The following is a 24,004-nucleotide window of genomic DNA, read 5'->3' as shown; positions in this document are numbered from 1 at the left end:
GTAATTATCAAACCAATGGAGGAAAAGAATGGTTATGTATTAAATGTTATTAGAATAGCCAGATAACTACTTGGAAAAACAAGATTGTGTACCATCTTCATATCATATGCCAAAACATCATATGCTAAATGCACACATTCAAATATAAAAGTGCTAAAGGGAAACTATAGGTTTATATTTTTATAATATGAAGTGGCAGGGGCTTTCTAAACATGACACTGATAACAAAAAAAAATATGTTACTGATCTCTATTGGTATGTAACAAACCATGCTGAAACTTAGTGACTGAAAACAATGGTGTGATTGTATCTCTCTTAAGATCTGTAGATTGGTTAGGTTGTTACTCCAGGGTCTCACCTGGACTCATTTATGAGGCTGCTTTTGTCTGGTGGATTGGCTGGAGCTGAAGGGTCTAAGAGGCTGCAATATCTCCCTCTTTGTTGTGTCTTATTCAGTTGTCTGGCCCAAGCTTCTCTACATGGTGGCTGGGTCCTGAGGAAGTAAATCAGAAGGTACAGGGCAGAACCCATCCTAGGTGGCCTAGGAGGCCTAAGCTCCAGAAGTCACACTTCTGCCACATTGTATTGGTCACAAGTTGCAAGGTCAACCTGATATAAGGGGGTAAGTAAATAGATTCCATTTCCTGAGTAGCAGTATCTGATTACAAAGTAACATGGCCATAATGAGGCATAATTTTTTGGTATCCATTACTATAATGATCTCCCCCAGTATATCTCTTGCTATCTAGACACTGCCTGAAAACAGGAACCAAGTAGATTTGGGTAAAATTTTAGATATATCCCTTACCCTCTGAACATTTACTGCTTACTTTCTACAATTTAAGGTCTAAATAGGTTTGGATTATGTGGTAGCCTTATTCTTTGAACTTGCCAACCATATCTGTACTACCCTTATTCATAATTGAAATAACTTTTTCAGTGACTTTAAGCAGTTTGATTATGATGTGCCTTGGTATAGTTTTCTTCATGTTTCTTGTGATTGGGATTCATTGGGCTTCTTATACATGTGGGTTTATAGCTTTATAAGTATTTACTTATCTCCCCCGACCCCATTCTTTTCCTTTGGGGACTTCATTTACACACATATTGGATTACTTGAAGTTGCCCCAGCTCATTGGTGCGCTGTTCATTTCTTTATTTGGTCTTTTTTTTTCTGTTTTATTTTGGGTAGTTTCATTGCTTTGTCTTCATGTTTACCGATCTTTTCTTCTGCGCTGATCTTTCTCAGATGTGTTTTTCATCTCTATAAATTTGGTTTGGGTCTTCCTGCTCCCTTCCCTCATCCCCAGTTTTATCGAGATATAATTGACATATATCAGTGTATGAGTTTAAAGTGTATAGCATGATGGTTTGGCTTACATATATTGCGAAATGATTACCATGATAGGTTCAGCTAACATCCATCTTCTCATATAGATAAAATAAAAAGAAAAGAAAGAAAAAACGAAAAAGAAATTGTTCTTCTGATGTGAACTCTTAGAATTTACTGTCTTAACAGCTTTCTTGTATATCAATTAGCAGTGTTAGTTCTGGTAAGCATGTTGTACATTACACCCACAGTACTTAGTTACCTTATAACTAGAGTTTTACCTCTTGGCCACCTTCCTCTAATTCCTCCTTCTCCCACCCTCCACCTCTGGTAATCACAAGTCTGATCTTTTTCTATGAGTTTTAAAAAATGACACATTTAAGTGAGATCATATAGTATTTTTCTTGGGCTTATTTCACTTAACATAATGCCATCAAAGTCTGTTTGTGTTGTTGTAAGTGGTAGGATTTCCTCATTTTGTTTTAACATTTATTTATTTTTAAGAGAGAGAGACAGAGTGTGAGCAGGGCAGGGGCAGAGAGAGAGGGAGACACAGAATCCGAAGCAGGCTCCAGGCTCTCAGTTGTCAGCACAGAGCCCGACGCAGGGCTTGAACCCACACTTTGTGAGATCATAAGCTGAGCCGAAGTTGGACGCTTAACTGACTGAGCCACCCAGGCACCCCAGGATTTAATTTTTAATGGCTAAATAATATTCCATTATATATACTACAACTTTTATTCATTGATCCACTGATGGACACTTAAGTTGTTTCCATGTCTTGGCTATTGTAAATAATGCTGCTGTGAACATGCGGGTGCAGAAACTTTTTGTTTCAATATTTTTGTTTCCTGTAGACATATTCCCAGAATTGGAATTGCTGGGTCATATGATAGTTATATTTTTAATTTTTTGAGTATCCTGTATGTTTTTTTCCACAGTACCAATTTACAGTCCCACCAACAGTGCACAAGAGTTCTCTTTCCTTACATCAATACCAGCATTTGTTATCATTTGTATTTTTGATGATGGCTATTCTAACAGGTGTGAGGTGATATGTCATTATGGTTTTAATTTGCATTGCCCTAATGAATATATTCTGAGCATCTTCTCTTGTATCGTCTCACGTTTTGTGTATCTTCTTTGGAAAAATGTCTCTTTAGGTCTTTTGCTGATTTTTAAATTGGGTTGTTATTACTATTATTAATATTTTGCTGTTGAATTGTATCACTTCTTTATGTATTTTGGATATTAACCCCTCACTGGATATATGGTTTTCAAATACTGTTTTCCCATTCTGTAGGTTGTCTTTCCACTTTGTTGTTGGTTCTTTTGTTGTGCAGAAGCTTTTTAGTTTGATGGAGTCCTATCTGTTGTTTCTTTTTTTTTTTTTTTTTAATTTTGTTGCCTGTGCTTAGATGTCATATCCAAAAAATAATTACCAAAACCCATGTCAAGGAGCTTTATTCCTATGCTTTCTTCTATGAGTTTCATGTTCCAAAGGTCTTTTTTTGAAAATCTACTAAACATGTTTAATGTTTCCTCTGGTTTAGGGGATGACAATTGATATCCATACACTAAATCTGGCCCACAAGATTTGTTTTGTAAATAAAGTTTTATTGAAGCACAACCATGTCCATTCATTAACATATTGTTTGTGGCTGCTTTTTGCATTACAGTGGCTGAGTTGAGTAGTTGTTACAGAGACTGTATGGCCTGCAAAACCTAAATTATGTACTATCCTGCCCTTAACAAAGAAAAAAAAAAATCTGACCCCTGGGCTTCTTGAACATAATGGTGGAATACATATAATAACTGGTCTGCTATGTTTACTAATTCTATCAGTGATATCATTTCTGGGTTACTTTCAGTTGATTTTTTTTTTTTTTTTTTTTGCTTCATTTTGACTTGTAGTTTTCTGCTTTTTTACATGCTTTTTTTTTTTAAATTAGATGGCAGACTTGGATTTTACTTAGTATGTGCTGGGTATTTTTGTTTTCTTTCTTTTTTTTTTTTGCATTTATTTATTTGATAGAGACAGAGACAACACAAGCTGAGAAGGGGCAGAGAGAGAGGGTGAGAGAATCCCAAACAGGCTCCGCACTGCCGGCACAGAGCCTGACATGGGGCTCGAACTCACAAAACTGTGAGATTATGACTTGAACCGAAACCAAAAGTTGGAAACTTGACTGACTGAGCCACCCAGGCACCCCTATTTTTGTTTTATTCTAAATATTTTTTAACCTTGTTCTGGGATACAGTTAGGTTATCTGGAAACACTTTGATCCTTTTCAAATCTGAAAGTTAAGCTCTGTTAGATGGGACCAGACCAGCCTTTTGCGTGGGGTTGATTTTGCTCATTAATGAGATAAATCTCTTCAGAGGACTTTATCCAGTGCCCCATGAATTATGGCTAGGAGGACCCCAAATTACTCTCAGCCCTATGCAGGTATCAGTTTTCTCTAATTCTTTTGGATGGCTCTTTTCTTGACCTGAGTTTTTTCCTCAAACATATGAGCTAATCCATACTCAGCTGAAGATGTGAGGGATTTCTTTTTTCTGTGCTGCTCTCTCCTCTCTGATTGTTTGCCCTGAAAGCTCTTAACAATCATGGCCTCCCTGGCTTCTCAGTTCCATCTCCTACAGTCAGGAAGCCTGGTTGGCTCGGCCTGAGTTATGCCTCCCTGCACTGTAGCCTGAAAACTCTCTCTAGGCAATAAGCTGGAACAATCTTAGGACTTACTTTCTTGTTTTCCCACATCTCAGGGATCCCATGTCTTTGCTGCCTGATGTCCAATGTCTTGAAAAATCATTCTTTCATATATTTTGTTAAGTGTTTTAGTTGTTTCAGGTGGCAAGATAAATCTCTTCTCTGTTACTTCCTCTTGCCTAGTGATATTTGTGTTTCACTACATTAAAAGTAAATAACAATGCTATAGAACATACTGTAAACAAAGTTGAAAGACAAATGACAAACTGGGAAAAGCATTTGCAATTATCGTACCCTGCTAAGGATTAATAGCTCTAATATATAAGCAGGCCTTGTCAATCAATAAGAAAAAGATGAACAATCCCAATAGAAAAATGAAAATGATATTTTTATTTGTTTATTTGCTTTTATTAGTGGGCAGTTGGCAAAAGAACAAATTAAAATGACCAATAAATATATGAAAAGATTTTCTGTTCTAATAATATCAAAGACATACTAATAGAAATGACACAGAAATACCACTTTCATCTATCATATTGCCAAGGAAGAAAACAAATGGTGATATGCATTGGTGACAAAACAGGTACAGCCTTTCTGGAATGCAAACTGGTAATATGTATGAAAATTAAAATAGTTACTTTTCTTAGCAATTCTAATTCTCGAAATTTGTCCTAATGAATAATCCCATAAATTTATAAGCAAAAAATTTTATTGTAGAATTACTGATAAAAACTGGAAATAACTTGAGTATTAGTTATTAGTCAAGTGATTAATCTTTATATATGCAATTATTTATTTTAAATCCTACAGTAATTATTTTTATAATTTTTTACAGTTATTTTCCTCAGTTGTTAAATATAGGTATGTATATACATTCAGATTATGACTAGTCTATTGCAAACAATGAGGTAGATAGATATTTATTAACACAAAAAGATGTCTTCAACATATTAAGTGAGGAAGACAAGTTATAAAGTATTATGTATAGATGATACCATGGGAAATATACATACATACAAATACACACATATACATACACATACAGTAGTTCTCTGGAAGATAGAATTACAGGTGATTTTTCTTTTTAAAACTTTTTTTAATGTTTATTCATTTTTGAGAGACAGAGAGAGACAGAGTGTGACTGGGGGAGGAGCAGAGAGCAAGGGGGGCAGAAATTGAAGTAGGCTGCAGGCTCCAGACTTTAAGCTGTCAGCACAGAGTCCTATGCGGGTCTTGAATCCACAAACTGTGAGGTCATGACCTGTGCCAAAGTCAGATGTGAATGAGCCGCCCAGGTGCCCCTGATTTTTATTTTCTAGTTTCTCTTCTCATATTTAAAAATTTTTTAAAATAATGAGCATGTATAACTTCTACAGTCAGAGACAGACAAATAAACCAGAAAGGAAACCCTCACAGAGAAGCCTTATAAAGTTCTGAGACACTAGGTTTTATAAAATGAAAATGAAGGCTCCTGAGAGGCTCAATTGGTTAAGCATCCAACTCTTGATTTCAGCTCAGGTCATGATCTCATGGTTTATGAAATCAAGCTCTGCATCAGGCTCCATGATGACAGTGTAGAGCTTGCTTGGGATTCTTTCTCTCCCTCTCTCTGTCTTTGCCCCTTCCCTGCTTGCATGCTCTGTCTCTGTCTCTCTCTCTCAAAATAAATAAGTGAACTTAAAAAAAAAAAAAAAGTTTATTTATTTTGAGAGGTGGAGAGGAGCAGAGAGAGGGAGAGAGAATCTCAAGCAGGCTTCAGGCTGTCACTGCAGAGCTTGATGTTGTTGGTGGACTGGCAGGGTGGGGATGGGGGGCTCAATCTCACAGATCATGAGATCGTGACCTGCGCTGGAATCCAGAATTGGCTCCTTAACTGACTGAGCCACCCAGGTGCCCAAAAATCTTTGACTTTAATAATTTTTAAAGTCATTATTTTTAACATATCACCTAACAATATTTATGTCACAGGTAATAAACATCCAACAAAGAGTAGTTTGATTTTTAAAATTATTTTTTAAAAGTAAAATAAGAGACTAAGAATAGTTTTTACCAGACATCAAATTTACTTGGACAATGGGATGAGTTTATTATTATTATTATGATAAAATTAGGAGATACTAATTATCTCTGTATGCGAGCCGCCTTTGATTTCATTTTAACTCCATTTTTGTCTATAATGTGATCTTTCCAATTTTAGTATATGTGCTGCCGAAGCGAGCACGATATAATGTGATCTTTGATTAAAAGAATTGCAGGGGCGCCTGGGTTGGCTCAGTTGGTTGAGCGTCCGACTTCAGCTCAGGTCATGATCTCGCGGTCCGTGAGTTTGAGCCCCGCATCAGGCTGTGTGCTGACAGCTCAGAGCCTGGAGCCTGTTTCAGATTCTGTGTCTCCCTCTCTCTCTGACTTTCCCCCGTTCATGCTCTGTCTCTCTCTGTCTCAAAAATAAATAAAAACGTTAAGAAAAAATAAAAAAGAAAAAATAAAGAATTGCAGATTATTTTGTTTTATTTTAACCAGGAGTGGTATATTTACTTGCAGCCAGTATTTTCTTTTTCCCCCAGCACGTCACAGCCCACCGTGGCTCCTGCTTGGCTCCTCCTGGCTGGGGAGGGATGGCATTAGACAGGAAGCGCCAAGGTTTATATCACTGCTGAAGAAGTTGGGCCAGTGTTTTGGTGCCTTTCCCCCCGAGAGTCTCTCAGCTTTCTCTCAGTTTCTAAACCACTTCTTTACTCCTAGATATAACCTGTCTTCTAAAGAAAAAATCTTGTGTTTCTTACAATAAGGTGTATTACTTTAGCGGGAAAATTAACAGACATTAATGAACTTGAACTCTTACATTTCTTTATCTCTGTGCACCCTTATGACAGACCAACTCTTGAAACTTTGCAGAGACAAGCATTCTGTCAGCTTCTTTCCTTTGCCTTAGATGTAGTTGGCTTGCCACTAATATTCTACAATAGGAACCAGGGTTTATTATCAAAGATATTACTGACCTTTCAAATGAAAACACTGGCACATTAGTGTTCACATGGATATCATTTCTATAGTCCAATAAAGACTCCTAAAGCTTCACTTCTACAGTCTGTCTGGGTTTGGAATATTTTTATGCTCTGCTGTGAGAAAAGCAGGTGCACTTGCACATTTATTTCTAAGATTTGTCTATTTTGTCATATGATTTGGGTTTACAATTTCTGCAGATGTCAATCTCAGCCATTTTTGCTATTAGTAGAGGAGCTTAAAAGGTAACTCTTATAAGTCTAACTTCATATTTATTTTAGAACAGCTTAAACCTTGTAGCCTATTTTCTCTCTGATATGTTTTTTGTGGAATAACTTAAATCCAAAATTAGCTCAAAATGGAACCCTTCCCCTGTTGGAATATTGCTGTTTTAATACCTCACAGTCTTTTCCAGTTCGTGGTATCGACACTGCTTTGCAATTTGTTTTGCTGCCCTCTAGCCCTTTGGCTCTCCTTTCCATTATTGTATTTCCTTGGTGGGTGCCTGTGCCAGGTTCTGAGGCATCGAGGGGAGGGGTCTATAGGTTGTGGGCTCACTAGGCCAACTTTATTACTGAAGTCTTGAGAGCTCATAATGAGACTCATCTATCTAAAATATGACAAAGTTTGTTAGCTGATGTTAGCATCCTAGTGAGAATTGTGAGCTGGCCTGGTAATTTAGCATTTCATTCTAAAGTGAAGGTTTCTATGAACACATTACATAGACTAATGGACTTCCTTAGCAAAAGAAATAACCAATTAGTAATTCCATATCCTTTTATAACTGTGCTATGCCACACCCCACTGCCCCAATTTTTGTTGTAAAATAATCAGATCAAATAATATCTTCTGTCTTCTAACTACTGTCTTTAATATTCATACTATTATATATATATATAAATATATATATGTCTTCAACTATACTTAGAAAATACATACAAAGAGATACCTATGAATTACATACAAAGAAATATTATGAGTTACCTCAAGATTAAGGTAAATTCGCTCCATTTGCTTGGTAGTTGTGTACGGTTTTTGAAGCAATAATATATTTTATTTTTGCATATAGCAAAATTAGATCCCCTGCAAAATTATAGCCAGTTATATTTAAAATATCTTAAAGTTGTTATAAATTTGTAAAACAAAATTTCCAGTCAACATTGTTTTTTTTTTGAAGAAGGAATTTTCTTTTCTTTCTTGAGGAAGAAATATCATGTAAATACAAAGCATTTTTATTGTTGTTATGGGTGCTAATGACCTTTATCCCTCCAAATATTAGTATCAAAATTTAAAAACACCTTTTGCCAAACCCAAACATTCATCAATAAAGATCAAAGGTCACAGAGCTGTGATGATTCAGTAGTAAAATATCAAAGTATTTATAAAGTCTTTTTTACAGTTGCTTAAATTAGGTGAAAAGATTTATCGAAAGATCTAGGACCATCTCCAATTACAACAAAATATTTGCCCAAAGAAGTCTCAAGAGAACTTACAACAGATTCATTCTGCAAGAATTTTAACCTCAGCAACAAGGTAGCCATCTTTAAAACCTAAACCCAAACTAGAAACTTGAATCATTTTCTTCATTTAATTTGAAAATACATTTCAAATAATTTCCCATGATAGTGGCTCCATTTTAATAGTTGAAGATGCCAGACTTATAAGGTGTAAAATAATAGGCATATTTCTACTCTAGTAGATTTATTTTTCCTTAACTATCATTCATGTTGCTCACAAAACCAAACAAACCAATCTTGTAAAATTGGGATGGTGTTTATTATACCCTGTTCACAGTATTGTGGGCCTAGGAGAAAATTGGTGTATGGATCTGGAGAACTAGAAGGAAGAGAATTGACATTTTAACACTGGTTTAACAAAACAAAACAAAAACCCATAAAGTTACCATATGGAAATGAATCAATTGTTGCTCTAAAGAAATCTTGTTTCCCACTGTGACATTCAGTATAGATTCTGCAGTAGTTTTATTGTCTCATTCAAGATGTTCAGGAAAGTTGTCTTTCAGCCTAGGCTCTCAGAAGCTAAGTCCAGGTATGATGAGGGAGTGTGAGGCAGGCTGAGGGGCAAAATACAGGCTGGCACAGCCACTGCCACCAGCAACCCCTCAGGTGGAATATGTGTGATATTCCTCAAATACTCCTGGCTACCCAAGAACAAAGGAAAGGGGTTTAAGTGCTTGCCATGGTAATGTAGAAACAAAGACAAATGAAAAATTAAATTCCCTTACTGCCTACAGCCCACTGATAAGTCCTTGAAACCCAGCAGAGTGACCTCCCTCTAGGAGATCAGCTGCCTCAATGATGACAGTTTGCTAGGGGCAAAAGAGAACCTTAGCTTAACATTATCCCAACCTTGAGGATCCTGTAAGTCTACTTCCTTTATCTCAGCTGCCCCAGGATATATGCTAGCAATCATACTCTAAGCTTATGCCCCCCCCCCCCATATACATCTAAAGGGTTTCATGACTGAGGTTTTATTAAATGGTAAAAAATGGTGTTTCCCTAGCAACAGTTAGCCCCTCAAGGTCCTGGAAACCTTGCTTCCAAAATTCCTTAGAGACTTAACTCTATCCCTGACTCCCTCCCAACCTGAGGTTTATAATGAGTTACCCATCATGACCCCACTGCAGCTCTTCCTGCCCACAGGTCCTGTCCCCCTGCTTTAATAAAATCACTTTTTTGCACCAAAGACATCTTCAAGAATTCTTTCTTGGCCATCAGCTCTTTACCCCATGAACCCCATCACTCGAGAACTTCATCAGGTAAAGGCATTAAATACTTTTAGTTTAGGTTAATTAATTATATTTGAGACAGAAGAATGAAACATTTAGTCTCTCCTTAGGTTTAGTATTTTAATATCTAAAGAAATAGAATATATGGTAATAGTGAACTTAATTTATTTTTATTGAGCTCCGCCTTTTCTTTTTAATTATTTGCTAATGTTAGTTTTAACATTGTGCAGATCAAGAGAGATCATTGTTTCTAGACTTCCATACTTGATTACCTAAAGACAAAGCTGTTAGCTAGTGGGATCAATGAAAAGTTTTCAGGTCCTTTAAGAATTGAATAAGATTTATTCAAACAGTCCTAGTCAGCTGCAAGAACAATATGAGTTAACAAGAACTGAATAGATAGTTCTCTTTTAAATGGTCCCCAATAAGCCACCCTGACCAAATTGCATGGAACTTTGTTCAGCCTACCCACAACACATAGACTTGTTGACAGCATTGAAGTAAAACAGAAAAATGAATCTATAAGAGCAATAAAGCAGCATTACATTTTGAATTTAATTTAATTTAGATTTAAGTAGGGACTTAAAACTGACCTGAACCATGACCAAAAACTAGACAAAACAATACTAATTTGTAGATCTTCTTTCCCTCACCAAAAGGAAAATAAAAAGCTATCTGAGTAGTGGTTCAATCTGCAACCTACCTAGATTTATATTTTCTTAGATTACTCATTGGAAAAACACCATAAAAACAAGAAAAATCTAAATGATTTGTCAGCCAACCTCAATATGTTATTTAATTGGAAAAAAAAGTATAACTTCCCAGAGAAAAGAGTGGATGCAGTTTGTCCTCTATTTCATGGTAGTGTAATAAATTTAAAAAGTATTTTAATTGCTACCAATATTTAATAATTACTTTAAAAACAGTAAGTGCTTACATATATTGAGTAATTTCAGTTAAGATGAAATGTATTTAAGGGATAGTGGTGTAATTATGAATTGATAAAGTATTATAATTCACTATGTATGTTTCTCATACAGAATCAGAAACAATAAGTGTATATTTAAATATCATTTATGTACATTCTTTTTCTATAAGTGGAATGACATTTATAGATATAGGAACCTTTAATTTACAATGACTGAGACTACATCAAATTAATGATTAGTGACAGTAGAGTAAATATGTAATGTTTTACATTGTGTATGTTGGACTATACCTCTTATTCAGAAAATAGTGGTGTATCTCTTTTAAAGTCAATAACGGTAATCATAAACAAGATAATTCCATCAGCACAAGTCAGTCTTACTCTGCATATATTAATTTAGCACAGTATTGCACTTAATAAATTATCATTAATCATAAATACATTTTCACATGTGCATATTTAAGTTTTTTAATGTTTGCTTCTTGGTTTTTCTGTAGGGCTAAGGTATAAGACACTCATTTCAAATCTAAGAAGCCGCATAATCAGTCTTTTGAAGCCCACTGCAATCAATATCTATGCAAATGGGGTAGTTATGGAATTTACACTGCTTTGTCAATCAATCACTAGTCAAGTCCCCCCCTACACTCCATATACTCATAGATTTTTTTCTTTTTTAAGGAGAAAACTTTTTTTCTTTTTAAAGAAAGAGACTTCCTTTTATTTGTTATATAAACAAGTGCTACAGCTTTTCCTGCCTCTACCTCTTCATACTTACCTGCCAGCACAGTGAGTCAGCCCATGCTGCCAGTCTCTTTCTATGTGGTGGTGGTCAGGCTCCAGGCTTCCTGAGCGCCACCTGTGGCCTCCTATGGCCCTGTCTTTGAGTCTGAGTTCTTGAAAGAAGGAATGGACCTTTGGGACTCAGCTGGTTGGACCAGCCTCCCTAGAGTATTGATCATTTGCTGCTTGTCCACTGGCAGAGAAGTCTTCAGTGGATCACTGAAGGGCTCTTTCTTTCACCTTGATTATGTCAAGTTCTTGCCAAGGACTTGGTGGGGACATAGAAACCTTGCTAACTAAATAAGCAGAAGATGGAAACTGAGAAGGATAGTTAATTAGGTGGAATTTCAAAATTGGGGTTCAAGGTTTATTTGCATTGCATGGAGTAATGGACTGTAAGAAGAAATGTAATAAGGAGAAATCTGAAATTTTACACTTAGATTAAAGAGAAAAAACAAATTACTAAACATATACAATGTAGGTAAAGTCTGGTTAATAGTACTTGCAGTGAAAAACAAAACAAAGTAAAAACTAGATCTTTTTTTGGCTACCTGTAACCACGGTATGAATCTTTAGTCTTGAGGACTGCTGAAGAAGCTAATGCATCTTATGTCTTATAAAGACAACAAAGGAAGTTAATAATCCATCTGTTTTCTGTTGGTCAGCTCACATCTGGTGGATGCATTGAGTTCTGTTCTGAAACTTTTAAGAATAAGTCTGAAAAACTTGAATCTTTATAGAAGAGGGTAACTTAGATGATGAGGAAGCTGAAAGTGTTAAAAGTTTAAAGTAGGGAGAATGTAGGTAGAATGTGATGTTGTTCTTCAAATACTGAAAACATATCTGCAGACTCAGTGTGTGAGTAGGAATTAAGTTCCTAACTAAGTTCTGGGTTATGAGTATACACACACAGGGTTATTCCCTTGTGTAAGTGAAGTCTGGGGATGGATAGTCCAGGGCTAGAGCAACTCTTCCACAAAGTCATTGAGGACTATGACTCTAATATCTTCACCGAATGATTATTTCCATCTTCAGGATCACCTCATGGTAAATCACGGGAACTCCTGTAGTCACATCCCTATTCCAGACAGCAAGAAGATGATGAGTATGGTGTGGGGGAAAGCCACACCTTCTTTCTTTTAAGAAACCTTCTCAGAATTTGCACTGACATTTTTTTGGCAACTTAGTCTTATGGCCACACCTGGCTGCCATGGAGGCAGAATAAAAGCAGTAGGTAGCAGTAGGAGGCTTAAAAAGGACAAATTTTACTAAATATAGAGAAGAATTTCCTAATAGTTTTGTGTGCCCCAAATTGAATGGGCTTTTTTAGAGATACCGATGTAACTGTTGTTGAACATTCGAAAACAAACTAGAAAATTGCCTATCAGGGATGTTTTAGGGAGAGACATGATAGGTACAGTTCCTTTTGATACGATGTGCCAGGATTATTTCAATATATGTGTGCACAGGCCATACTGAGTTTTAGTTTAACTTTTCTTATGAGAGATTTTGATAAAATTAGATTTTTACTTACTACATCTCAATAATGACAAATATTCCTTAAAGTAAATACTACACAAGTCTTGTTTTCATGTTTTTCAGAAGCCAGCATTTTCTTTTAACGGAAAGCACTAGTGAAATAGTATTCTGTGGACACATAATGACCCCACACACTTAGCAATCTTTCTGATGCTTGAAGTTTTATGCCTTATGAATTTTCTTACTGATTTGTTTGCTATAGGAAGTATTGATCAATTGATTAAAGCAGATTTCATTCAATATAGCTATAGGACAGATACATTTGTATCACAAGATACAAGATATAAGATTTGTAACACATGAAATGTATAGTATCTTTCATTTTGTGGTGGATTTTTATTTTCCTTTGGTATTTGAATTGTGTGAATTTCTTTAGAAAATATTAAGATATTAATGTGGTAGGTGTTTTGGATTTGTATTCACAATTGTATATTAAGAGATCTAACATATTAAAGTTATGAGTTTTGTAATTTTATTTATTTTATTTTTTTTTTAATTTTTTTTTCAACGTTTATTTATTTATGGGACAGACAGAGACAGAGCATGAATGGGGGAGGGGCAGAGAGAGAGGGAGACACAGAATCGGAAACAGGCTCCAGGCTCTGAGCCATCAGCCCAGAGCCCGACGCGGGGCTCAAACTCCCGGACCGCGAGATCGTGACCTGGCTGAAGTCGGACGCCCAACCGACTGCGCCACCCAGGCGCCCCGTGTTTTGTAATTTTAAATTTTTTTTTTTTCAACGTTTATTTATTTTTGGGACAGAGAGAGACAGAGCATGAACGGGGGAGGGGCAGAGAGAGAGGGAGACACAGAATCGGAAACAGGCTCCAGGCTCTGAGCCATCAGCCCAGAGCCTGACGCGGGGCTCGAACTCACGGACCGCGAGATCGTGACCTGGCTGAAGTCGGACGCTTAACCGACTGCGCCACCCAGGCGTCCCCCGTGTTTTGTAATTTTAAACGATACTACCCTGTCTGCACCATAAGTCTGTGGGAGGTAGACTGAAAACACTCTACTAGTATGTCTAGGCCCGTGCTCATTCTCGCTGACACAGATAAGATTGAGAAGTTAGACACAATAGTTATTGGATGCCTACTCCATTAGAAACAGAAGGAGAAAATCTATTGCTTGCCAGATTAGAAAAATGTCATATAAAAAAGAAACTCTGGCTCTAGTATCCTCTTGTGTCCCCATATGTGTGTATCTAATCTCAGCTGGTCCACCTGAGAATCCCCCCTGCACCCCGAGTGCAAACATCCCCTGCACGCGATCCCATTTCTGTTCCAACAAGATGAAAGAAGCTGAAGTAGAAGAAACTCACTGAACTGCAAGCACAAGTGCGCATTGGTGGGAAGGGAACTGTTCACGCAAAGAAGAAGGTGGCTCCTAGAACAGCTACAGCAGATGATAAAAAAAAAATTCAGTTCTCCTTAAAGAAGTTGGGGGTGAACAATACCTCTGGTATTGAAGAAGTGAATATGTTCACAAACCAAGGAACAGGGGGTCCACTTTAAGAACCCTAAAGTTCAGGCATCCCTGGCAGCGAAAACTTTCACCATTACAGGTCACGCTGAGACAAAGCAGCTGACAGAAATGCTACCCAGTTTCTTGAACCAACTTGGTGCAGACGGTCTGACTGGTTTAAGACTGGCTGAAGCTCTGCTCACACAGTGTGTGGATGGAAAGGTACCGCTTGCTACCGGAGAGGAGGGCGATGATGACTTTCCAGATCTTGTGGAAAACTTGGATGAAGCTTCAAAGAATGAAGCAAATGAATAGAGGCACCTTCTGAAGAAGATAAAACTTGAAGGAGTTACTGGGAGCTATTTTATATTATGACTGCTTTTTAAAATATTGTTCATGGATCTGATAAAATCTAGATCTCTAATATTTTTAAGCCCAAGTCTCTTGGACACTGCAGCTCTTTTCAGTTTTTGCTTATACACAATTCATTCTTTGCAGCTAATTAAGCTGAAGAAGAAGCCTTAGAATAAAGTTTGAAACAAGGTTAGTAAAGTTCTCTGCCTAGCAAAAAAAAAAAAAAAAAAAAAAAAAAACAGAAAGAAAGAAAAGAAAAGAAAAGGAAAGAAACGAAAAGAAAAGAAAAGAAAAGAAAACAAGAAAGAAACTTTGTTTCCAAGATTCCAAACAGGTAAATCAAATGTTGTTAACAGTACTCTGGTAGACATTGTTAGATTGTGGTCTTTTAGAGACTTAAATGGATTTTCCAGAATATAAACACACTGCCCACACTTGGCCTATCTATACATATTTTCAAGGCATAGTTTTGATTATTTATATCTGTGTCTGTATCTGTACCTATTCATTTTAGTTATAGTGAATAATTTTGGAAAGCATTTTGCTTCAACCTAGCGTTCATATATGGTTCAAGGCATAGAAGGACAGGGTTGCGGGGAGCTCTTAGGGAGACGGTCCTCCACAGTGCCTAACTGATGCCCTTTCATGATATGTGTTAGATGGTGTACAGCTCAGCTCTGCTTCAGGAAAGCAACTATTGGATCCCAGCTGTTTGGTCCTACTGTTTCTTGGCTTCTAGGCCTTATCTCACGCTCAATTTGAAAACTTTTCATTTGAGGGATCCTAATTTGATCCCCAGATGAAATCCTTAACTCATATGATAGGCACTGTGTTGAACTGACTTGCACCATGCCTTCTAAAGATCATGACTTGTTTTGCAGGGAGAAAGATTAAATTAAAATGGAGGGGTCGGTTACTTTTGCCACTTTCATTGTTTCTTCCCAACTCCTCCCAAAGAAAAAAGGACGGAGCTTTTCCACCACTTGTTTTTTCTAAAAGCTTGCACAAATAACTAACTCATCAGGCCTCAAGTTCTTTATCTGCAGACAAGGATAATAATATCTGTTATGTAAGGATTATGGCAATTAAATTTAGTAAACATCTTCTGAGCTCTTTCTGTATCCTTGGTCTAGTAAATGGTAACATAATTTCTTTATAAACCTTTTAGCACAGTATCTGGTACATGGAGATCGACAAGTATGATTCCCTTTGCATTCTAAAATGAGGTCCTAATATAACAGGGACCCCATTGAGTCCATAGTCCCAGCCCTTATTCCATGAACCTCTCAGTTTATCTATCGCATGCTGTGTTTAGGGGATTGGGATTGAGTCTTACATAAATGTGCCTGCCCCTTTCTTTTTCTTTTTCTACCACATATCTGTGGCTTGTTAATAGGTCCCTTCCTCAGCTTGTCTCTCTTGTCCTGCTTCCCTCCTAAAAGATTCATCTTTCTTTTAGACATCCATACTAAACTACAGTGCATGTATGTATGCCTGGGGTGGACTTCAATGACTCCCCAATTGCTTCTGCCTACAGGTTTTAGTTTGTTTTGTTTAAAGCTCAATGAGTGTTCATCACAAAGTGATGATACCTATGTATCCAATACCCAGAAAAAGAAACAGAACACAGGACCCCCCTCTTGACACTTTCAGTCACTACTTGCTGTCTAATCGTTACACTAATCTGACTTCTACACTAGACTCATTTTGCCTCTTTTGTTTGTTTGTTTGTTCTTCTAAGGATTTTATTTTTACATAGTCTTTACACCCAACATGGGACCTAAACTTACAACTCTGAGGTCATGAGTCTCATGCTCCACTGACTGAGACAGCCTGGTGCCCTTGTCTCTTTTTTCTTAACATTATATAAATATATCACATAGTGCATATTGTATCTGTCTTATTTTGTTCAGCAACATGTTTTTAGATAATACTAAAATATTTTCTATTGGTTTTGGATCTAACTTTGTACATTTACAAAATATCAATATAAAAAATCAAATAAAAGTAACCTGTTTTGCTGTATAATATTCAGGAAACTGATTTAACATTTGATTTTGCAGTCAAACTAAATAGTGATGTAAATTGACCAGTTACTCTACTAGTTTTGGCTGCCATATTGAGATTAGCTAAAGGCAATAGAATAGAGTTACAATTTAAAACTAATAGTTTTGGGGATGCCTGGGTGGCTCAGTTGGTAGAGCCTCCAACTCTTTGATCCCAGGGTTGTGAGTTCAAGCCCCACATTGGGCTTGGAGCCTACTTAAAAAAAAAAAACAACAACTGATTTTTTTTTTCTTAAACACCCTTATTTTCTTAAATTCACTTTTTTTTTTTAAATGTCTATTTATTCTTCACAGAAAGACAGCGAGCAGGGGAGGGTCAGAGAGAGGGAGGCAAAGAATCTGAAGCAGGCTCCAGGCTCTGAGCTGTCAGCACAGAGCCCGAAGTGGGGCTCGAACCCACGAACTGTGAGATCATCACCTGAGCCAAAGTCGGACGCTTAACCGACCGAGCCACCCAGGTGCCCGTTAAATTCACTTTTAAGCAAGAGTCTAAGGATGTATACTTTTAGAGGCCTGCTGGTCTTAAACGGGAGATAGAACTTAAGTTTTATCACTGAAGTTCTATGTGAAATTATAGTGAATCATCATTAATAAAATCTTTTGTTATTATTTTCCATAGGAAAAACATTTAGGATATAAAGTTATATTTGTTTATATGTATTTTTATTTCAAAATATGTAGTATTTATTGATGTAGGTGTTATGAAATAATGTGACATAACATGAGTTGATTGTTATCAGTTTATACTGCGTCCATGGAGTCTAGAAGGGACTGAATTATTATGATGAACACCTTATAATATCAGTGTTTGATGTCACACACTTGCACATAATGACATCAACACAGCTGGAGCCTGATAAATGGCCTTCCTTGACATTTTCTCTGCAGAAAATGTCAGTAATTTCGTTCAGGAATGAAATTTTCTCTACAGAAATGTTCACAAGTTGTTCAGTAGTTTACTGCACTGCTATTGGCTAATAGGGTAAATGGATTACCATAAGGAATGAAAGAAGCGTAACGTTTATTGGATATTACTGTTTCCAGTTTACAACAAACCACATCATGTTTCCTCTGTTCATTCAACATTGAATATATATTATGTTAAATGAAAATGAATCACATATTCTGAATATTTTTCTTCTACACTTCAGAATGCTTTTTAAGATATTGTCTAACTGCCAGCTAATTTACAGCTCTGAAACCTTGTTGTATCATTTCTGAATAGAGCATTCAATAATTTAAAGTGAAATAAATCACCGTATGATGAATTGCTGATAAATCTTTTGGGTTGTAAGGGTTTCTTTGTTATAGCCTTATATGTAATTGTACATTTTAGCAGGGATGCCCTCTGAACATTAGAGGACATATTCATGAGCTGAATTTCCAAAAACAAATCTAATGATTTGACAGCCCTGCTCAAAAGACAGCAGCTCAGCATTTTAGAACTTGCCATGCACTGGATGTCAGAGTCACAGTGAGCCTGGGAATATCCTCTGTGCTCTGACCTTCTGCTTCTTCCTCTAGGCCTGGCTGCTGTTGTCCTGAGGCACTAACAGGACGGTACCCACTCACCAACCAGTCTCTTATCTCTGCAATCCCAGTGAGGGTGGGGGTAAATGTTGTGTAACCCAGCACAAGAATGCTGTCAGTAGTACACTGTCATGGCTAAAACCCTTGTTCTTGTTCACATGGAGATTTCTTAAGGAAAAATAATTTCCAATCTCTGTGGAATAGCTTAAAAATACTATTTTGACATTCTCATAGCTGATTTCAACAAAATTCTTACTGCCTAAATGTTATGAATGGAATAAATATTTTCATAAATTCATTGAAAGTAAGTATAAGCAGATCGAAATATATTGACTATTTTTTTCTATTGGGCTTCTTCTGACTAGACTTTTAATATTGCTGCTTTTAATATTAACTTCATTTCACTTTTATGGATAATCAAGAATGTGCATGAAACCTTAATTTCCAACACAGAAGGATAATTGCTCAGTGATCATTTACTTTCTTTAAAACATAACTGAATATAAACTAGGATAGAAACTAAGAAAAAGAGCTATTTTTAAACATGGATGGCATTGAAATGGTGTGTGAGATCAAATGGCATATGAAAAATGCACTCACCTTTTTTTTTTTTTTTTCTGCCTTATACCTGTAACTTAAAGTGGACCTAGGATCTAGTTCATTTGTTTAGTCACAGAATCACAAGTAGTATCTTTCTGGTCACTAGTAGTCTAACCCTTACTTGAAAGGTTGGGAAATGGAGCCTACCATGTTAAGTGGCTTGCTTTGTAACAGAGGTAGCTCCAGCATCGATGCGACTCAATTACATAAATCCACTGCTGTGTCCCTCACCTATGGTTTACTATTATCCTTTGTTCAACGACAAGGGTAAGGTCTCATTTAACATGTTTTAGATTAAAGAGATTTTATAGTAACCTTAAGCACAGGAAACACGAATTTATTAGAAAAGACACTAGCCTTTAGCAGAGATGTCTCTGCTAGTTTCAGGTTAATCTTTCTGGGACACCAGTTCTAAATCATTTTTTAAAACAGTTGACCGCCATAAGCCGTATCATAGCTCTTATGCCACGTATATGCCAAAACAACTGAACTGTGGTATGTGAATAAACATGCCTTGACCCCAACCTGATTTTCTTACCTCTCTTTCTATGAGCAAGCAGAAGACCATTTAAAGTAAGAAAAGTGGAGGAAAACAGAGAAGTAACAAAGGGCAATTTGAGCAGTATGTGCACTACAGTATCCGTGGGACCCTTCTCCAACTTCATGTGATAGCGTGCAGTATAGAAAAGGTTCTTTCAGCAAGTGTTTAGAAAAGTATGTTCCAAAAGATCTGCATAACATTAGTGTAACCAAGTGTTCCTCTATGTGGCTTCCTGTTTTGGAATTAAATGCCTTCAGGGTACTCAGAATAACTCTGTTTAGAAACACAGGGAGAATTTAACCTTTTATGCTCCTCATCGGTTCTTAAAAACTATATATTAATTACTTTGTTTCTCAATAGTTTCAGCTAAATTTGAAAATTGCTTATACATAAAGTAGGTTGTTTAGTTAAAAAACAAAGGTATGAACAGGAATTCTGGCAGTAATTATTACCACTCAAATCATAAGATCGGTTTGGTCTCTTTTTAAACAATTTTCTTAGACCAACTTTTTGGCAGATAGGGTTATTTCCAAATGAACTCAATTAAAAATTTCAACTGTGGTTATTTGTAGGAGGTATATACTGGGAGCAGATGAGCTGAATCTGTGTTTACTTCTTTGTAGTGTTATTGTTCAATATTCTTAGCTTGCTGCAAAGCCAGCAGAGGGAGCACCAAACAATCTTTTTGTTTAGCTTGAAGCTTTAATGATGTATTTTTAAATTTTTTTCACCATTTTCATTAAAAAAGATATGTACACCTAATCATTTACTGATTATACATTTTCATTATATAATATAGTTTTAACTTTCTACATGCTTCTAATTCTTTGAATTTAAAAGACTTAAAGGAGCCTTATTTGTGCATTTCCATTCTACACACGTTCATTAAATGCATAATAAACTGTATTAGACTCGACAAGCAACGGAGTCAAAGGCGAATATGCCATAGTCTCGGTCCTTCAGGAATTTATAACCTAGTTGAAGAGAGAATTATAAAGATCTTTCTATTTACAAGGTTAAAAATATGGGCCACTTATCTTGATGAAGATCTGTGGAGATATTATTGAGAAGGTGATATCTGAATTGGACCTTGAAGGAGAGGTTTCCTAAAATGGAAATTCTAGACTGGAGGGAACAGTATAAACGCAGGGTGTATTTGGGGAAAGGAAGTTATAGTGTTGTGTCTTGATAGAACATGGGTGATAGAGAGGGTGTACTGGGAGATAAGGTCAGAAAGCTAAGGTGGGGTCAGATAAAGGAGCACTATGAAATCTATATAAAGAGTTTTGGTTTTATTCTTTTGGCAAAGGAGAACAAATTTCAGACCATTAAAAGGAAGCAAATGATGTTTTAATAAAATAATCCTTCATTCAGGGTAAAAGGTTGCCTGGAGAACCGAGATTAAAACTGAACATTTTTGTGCAAGATCAGATGAGATGTTATACCAGCTTAGATAATAATAATGCTTTTCATGTGTTTGTATAGATATCATACATGTTTGTGTGTGTGCACATGTGTTTCTATAGCCATCTATGTATATATGTGTGTGTGTATTCACACACATATAGTATATACAATACTACTGTTCCTAAGGTTGGAGATAACTTGATATTTCAGAGTTATCCTGTGATTTAAAGATTTGTACTAAAAATATGTTAGTCAGTGTATACAAGGTCTCAAAGCAAATTCAGGGCAAAGCTTGTACTCAAACGCTATGTCTTTTGAGTCCAGACCTGGTAGTGTTTTCATCATAGGGTGCTGCTTTTGTTAGATGATGTCAGTGTGGGCAGGAAGGATGGAATGTGTGTGAGAGACATTATGGAGGTATAAAAGGAGTGGACACAGGACAAGGACGGGTTGAAAACAGCCGCCAGGTTCTCATTCTCTGTGACCAGGAAGCTGAATATGTTGCCACTGCCCCCATTTGAGACTTAAGGGGAGACGGTGGTTGGCAATGGGATGAGAGATAGACAGGGGGAGGGGCGGGTGGGTGAAAGGTAATTCAACCTCAGCGTGTCAAATTCAGGATGCTGGACAGCATCTTTGTCGAGATGTCTAGCACAAACTTCCCATTTTAGTTTTGGAGCTCAGAAGAGGAGCCAGACCTAGAGTTTGAGAGTGGATGCGATAATTCAGGGAAACTAGACTGAGAAGAGGAGTGAAGTGAGAGCCACCCTTGGGGGACGCCTCTGTGTAGGCGGGCAAGGAGAGAAAGAAGTGTGGGCAGAAGTCTGCAGAGACACTGACAAAGATCAGAGCAGTCAGGAGAATGCCCCGTTCGTCACTTAACAATGTTTGTGTGGCTGCTGTGTGCAAGGCACTGTCCAGAATGTAAAGGAGGGTGTCTTTGCAGAGTCCACTGTTGCAGAGGACGGTTGAAGATGGGAATGAGCAGAGGTCACTGGGTTTGTTTACTCAGGTGATCAGGCTTCCTAAATATGCACAGAGCTTTAGTAGTGTCCTAAAATACAAAGGATTAAAAAAACTTTTTTTTTAATTTGAGGCTAGGGAGGGGCCTAGAGAGAGAGAGAGAATCCCAAGCAGGCTCCATGTTCAATGCTGAGCCCCATGCAGGGCTTGATCCCATGACCCTGGGATCATGACCTGAGCCCAAATCAAGAGTCCGAGGCTTAACTGACTGAGCCACCTAGGCACCCCATAAAGTGGACTTCTACCTCACAACCCTGTATATAAGAAGTTAAAAAATCTGAGAGGTTCTTGGCTCAAATGTATGAACTATAATCTTGATATCCAGGTTTGTTGTTTGTGTATCAAACACAATTTTGTAGCTTCCAGAAGATTGTAATACCCTTGTAATCTTGATTATTTGTCTTTATTTTATGTCTACTTTTAGTTTGATTTTTTATAACAGGGAAAAAAATCACTGTTATCCTTGTATAATGATGTAAGTTCATTATAAAAAATTAAAATACAAAGAAGAAATTCAAAAATCACCCCTCAGATACCCACCATAATACATTAGATAGCGAGAAATACAGTTTCCTCCCTCTCTGCTTCCTCGTCCTTCCCTCTTTCTTTCCTTTCCATTGATCTGTTGAATTCAAGTTTCATGTTGGGTATAGACATTATTTAAAACTAAAATCTTAAAAAAAAAAGGGTAACCCATTGATCTGTTGATCATACTATGTCTGTTACTGTAAATAAAAAGGATTCAATGTATTTTCACTTTAATTTATAAAAAGGAAAGGATACTAAAAGTACTTAAACAATTGTTGAACTTCCAAATATGTACTTCACTGTAAGAGGTAGTATATATTTTGGAATATCTGTAAAGAGATTATGGATACATGAGGTTAGAGCCATGATTTTAAGATGCAAATTTCTGTTTAGACTTTATATGTGATCTGTTTTGAAAGATGTGCATATATACTCTACCTTCCTGTCCTCTCCCTATTTTTGGTTGTTACACATTATTTTTACTTATTTGAGCTTTATAACATTTACATTCTGTTTTGTAATTAAGGTTTATAGTTGTTTAATTCTAGTTCTGTATTTAACTGGAATATAATTAACTAGAATTCAGTACTCACTATGATTTTTTTTCCTTGACGTTTTAACCCTTGAATTTTACATTTGATTTATATTTTAGTTTCTGTTATTAGAATTATTAAAAAATTTTTTAATAAAAAAATTTTTTTAGTCTAGACTTTAGCCTCTACTACCAAGCTGTAATCATCAAGACAGTATGGTATTGGCACAAAACCAGACACATAGACCAATGGAATAGAATAGAGAACCCAGAATCAGACCCACAAATGTATGATCTACTAATCTTTGAGAAAGCAGGAAAGAGTATCCAATGGAATAAAGACAGTCTCTAGCAAATGATGCTGGGAGAACTGGACAGCAACATGCAGAAGAATGAAACTAGACCACTTTCTTACACCATACACAAAAATAAACTCAAAATGGATGAAAGACCTAAATGTGAGACAGGAAACCATTAAAACCCTAGAGGAGAAAACAGGCCACAACCTCTTTGACCTTAGCCACAGCAACTTCTTACTTGACACATCTCTGAAGGCAAGGGAAATAAAAGCAAAAATGAACTATTGAGACCTCATCAAGATAAAAAGCTTCTGCACTGCAAAGAAAACAATCAGCAAAACTAAAAGGCAACTGATGGAATGGGAGAAGATATTTGCAAATGACATATCGGATAAGGGGTTAGTATCCAAAATCTATAAAGAATTTACCAAACTCAACATCCAAAAAGAAAATAATCTAATGAAGAAATGGGCAGAAGACATGAATCGACACTTTTCCAAAGAAGACATCCAGAGGGCCAACAGATACATGAAAAGATACTCATGACTCATCATCAGGGGAATACAAATCAAAACTACAATGAGATACCACACCACACAGGTCAGAATGGCTAAAATTTA

At 36.6% G+C, this 24,004-nt stretch overlaps 1 protein-coding gene and 1 pseudogene across 7 annotated transcripts in view; both read left to right on the top strand.

Annotated features, from left to right (window-relative positions):
* ATG10 (autophagy related 10) overlaps positions 1-24,004 on the top strand; it is a 451,299-nt gene that overhangs the window by 270,526 nt on the left and 156,769 nt on the right. The gene's annotated exons all lie outside the window — the stretch shown is intronic.
* On the top strand, positions 13,991-17,146 carry LOC147584308 (transcription factor BTF3 homolog 4 pseudogene; annotated as a pseudogene).

Source organism: Puma concolor, chromosome A1, assembly GCF_028749965.1.
Source record: "Puma concolor isolate L17-30 chromosome A1, mPumCon1.1.hap2, whole genome shotgun sequence".
Classification (NCBI taxonomy): Eukaryota; Metazoa; Chordata; class Mammalia; order Carnivora; family Felidae; genus Puma; species Puma concolor.
The sequence above is the reverse complement of the archived record's forward strand: the minus strand, read 5'-3'. Positions and strand labels throughout refer to the sequence as shown.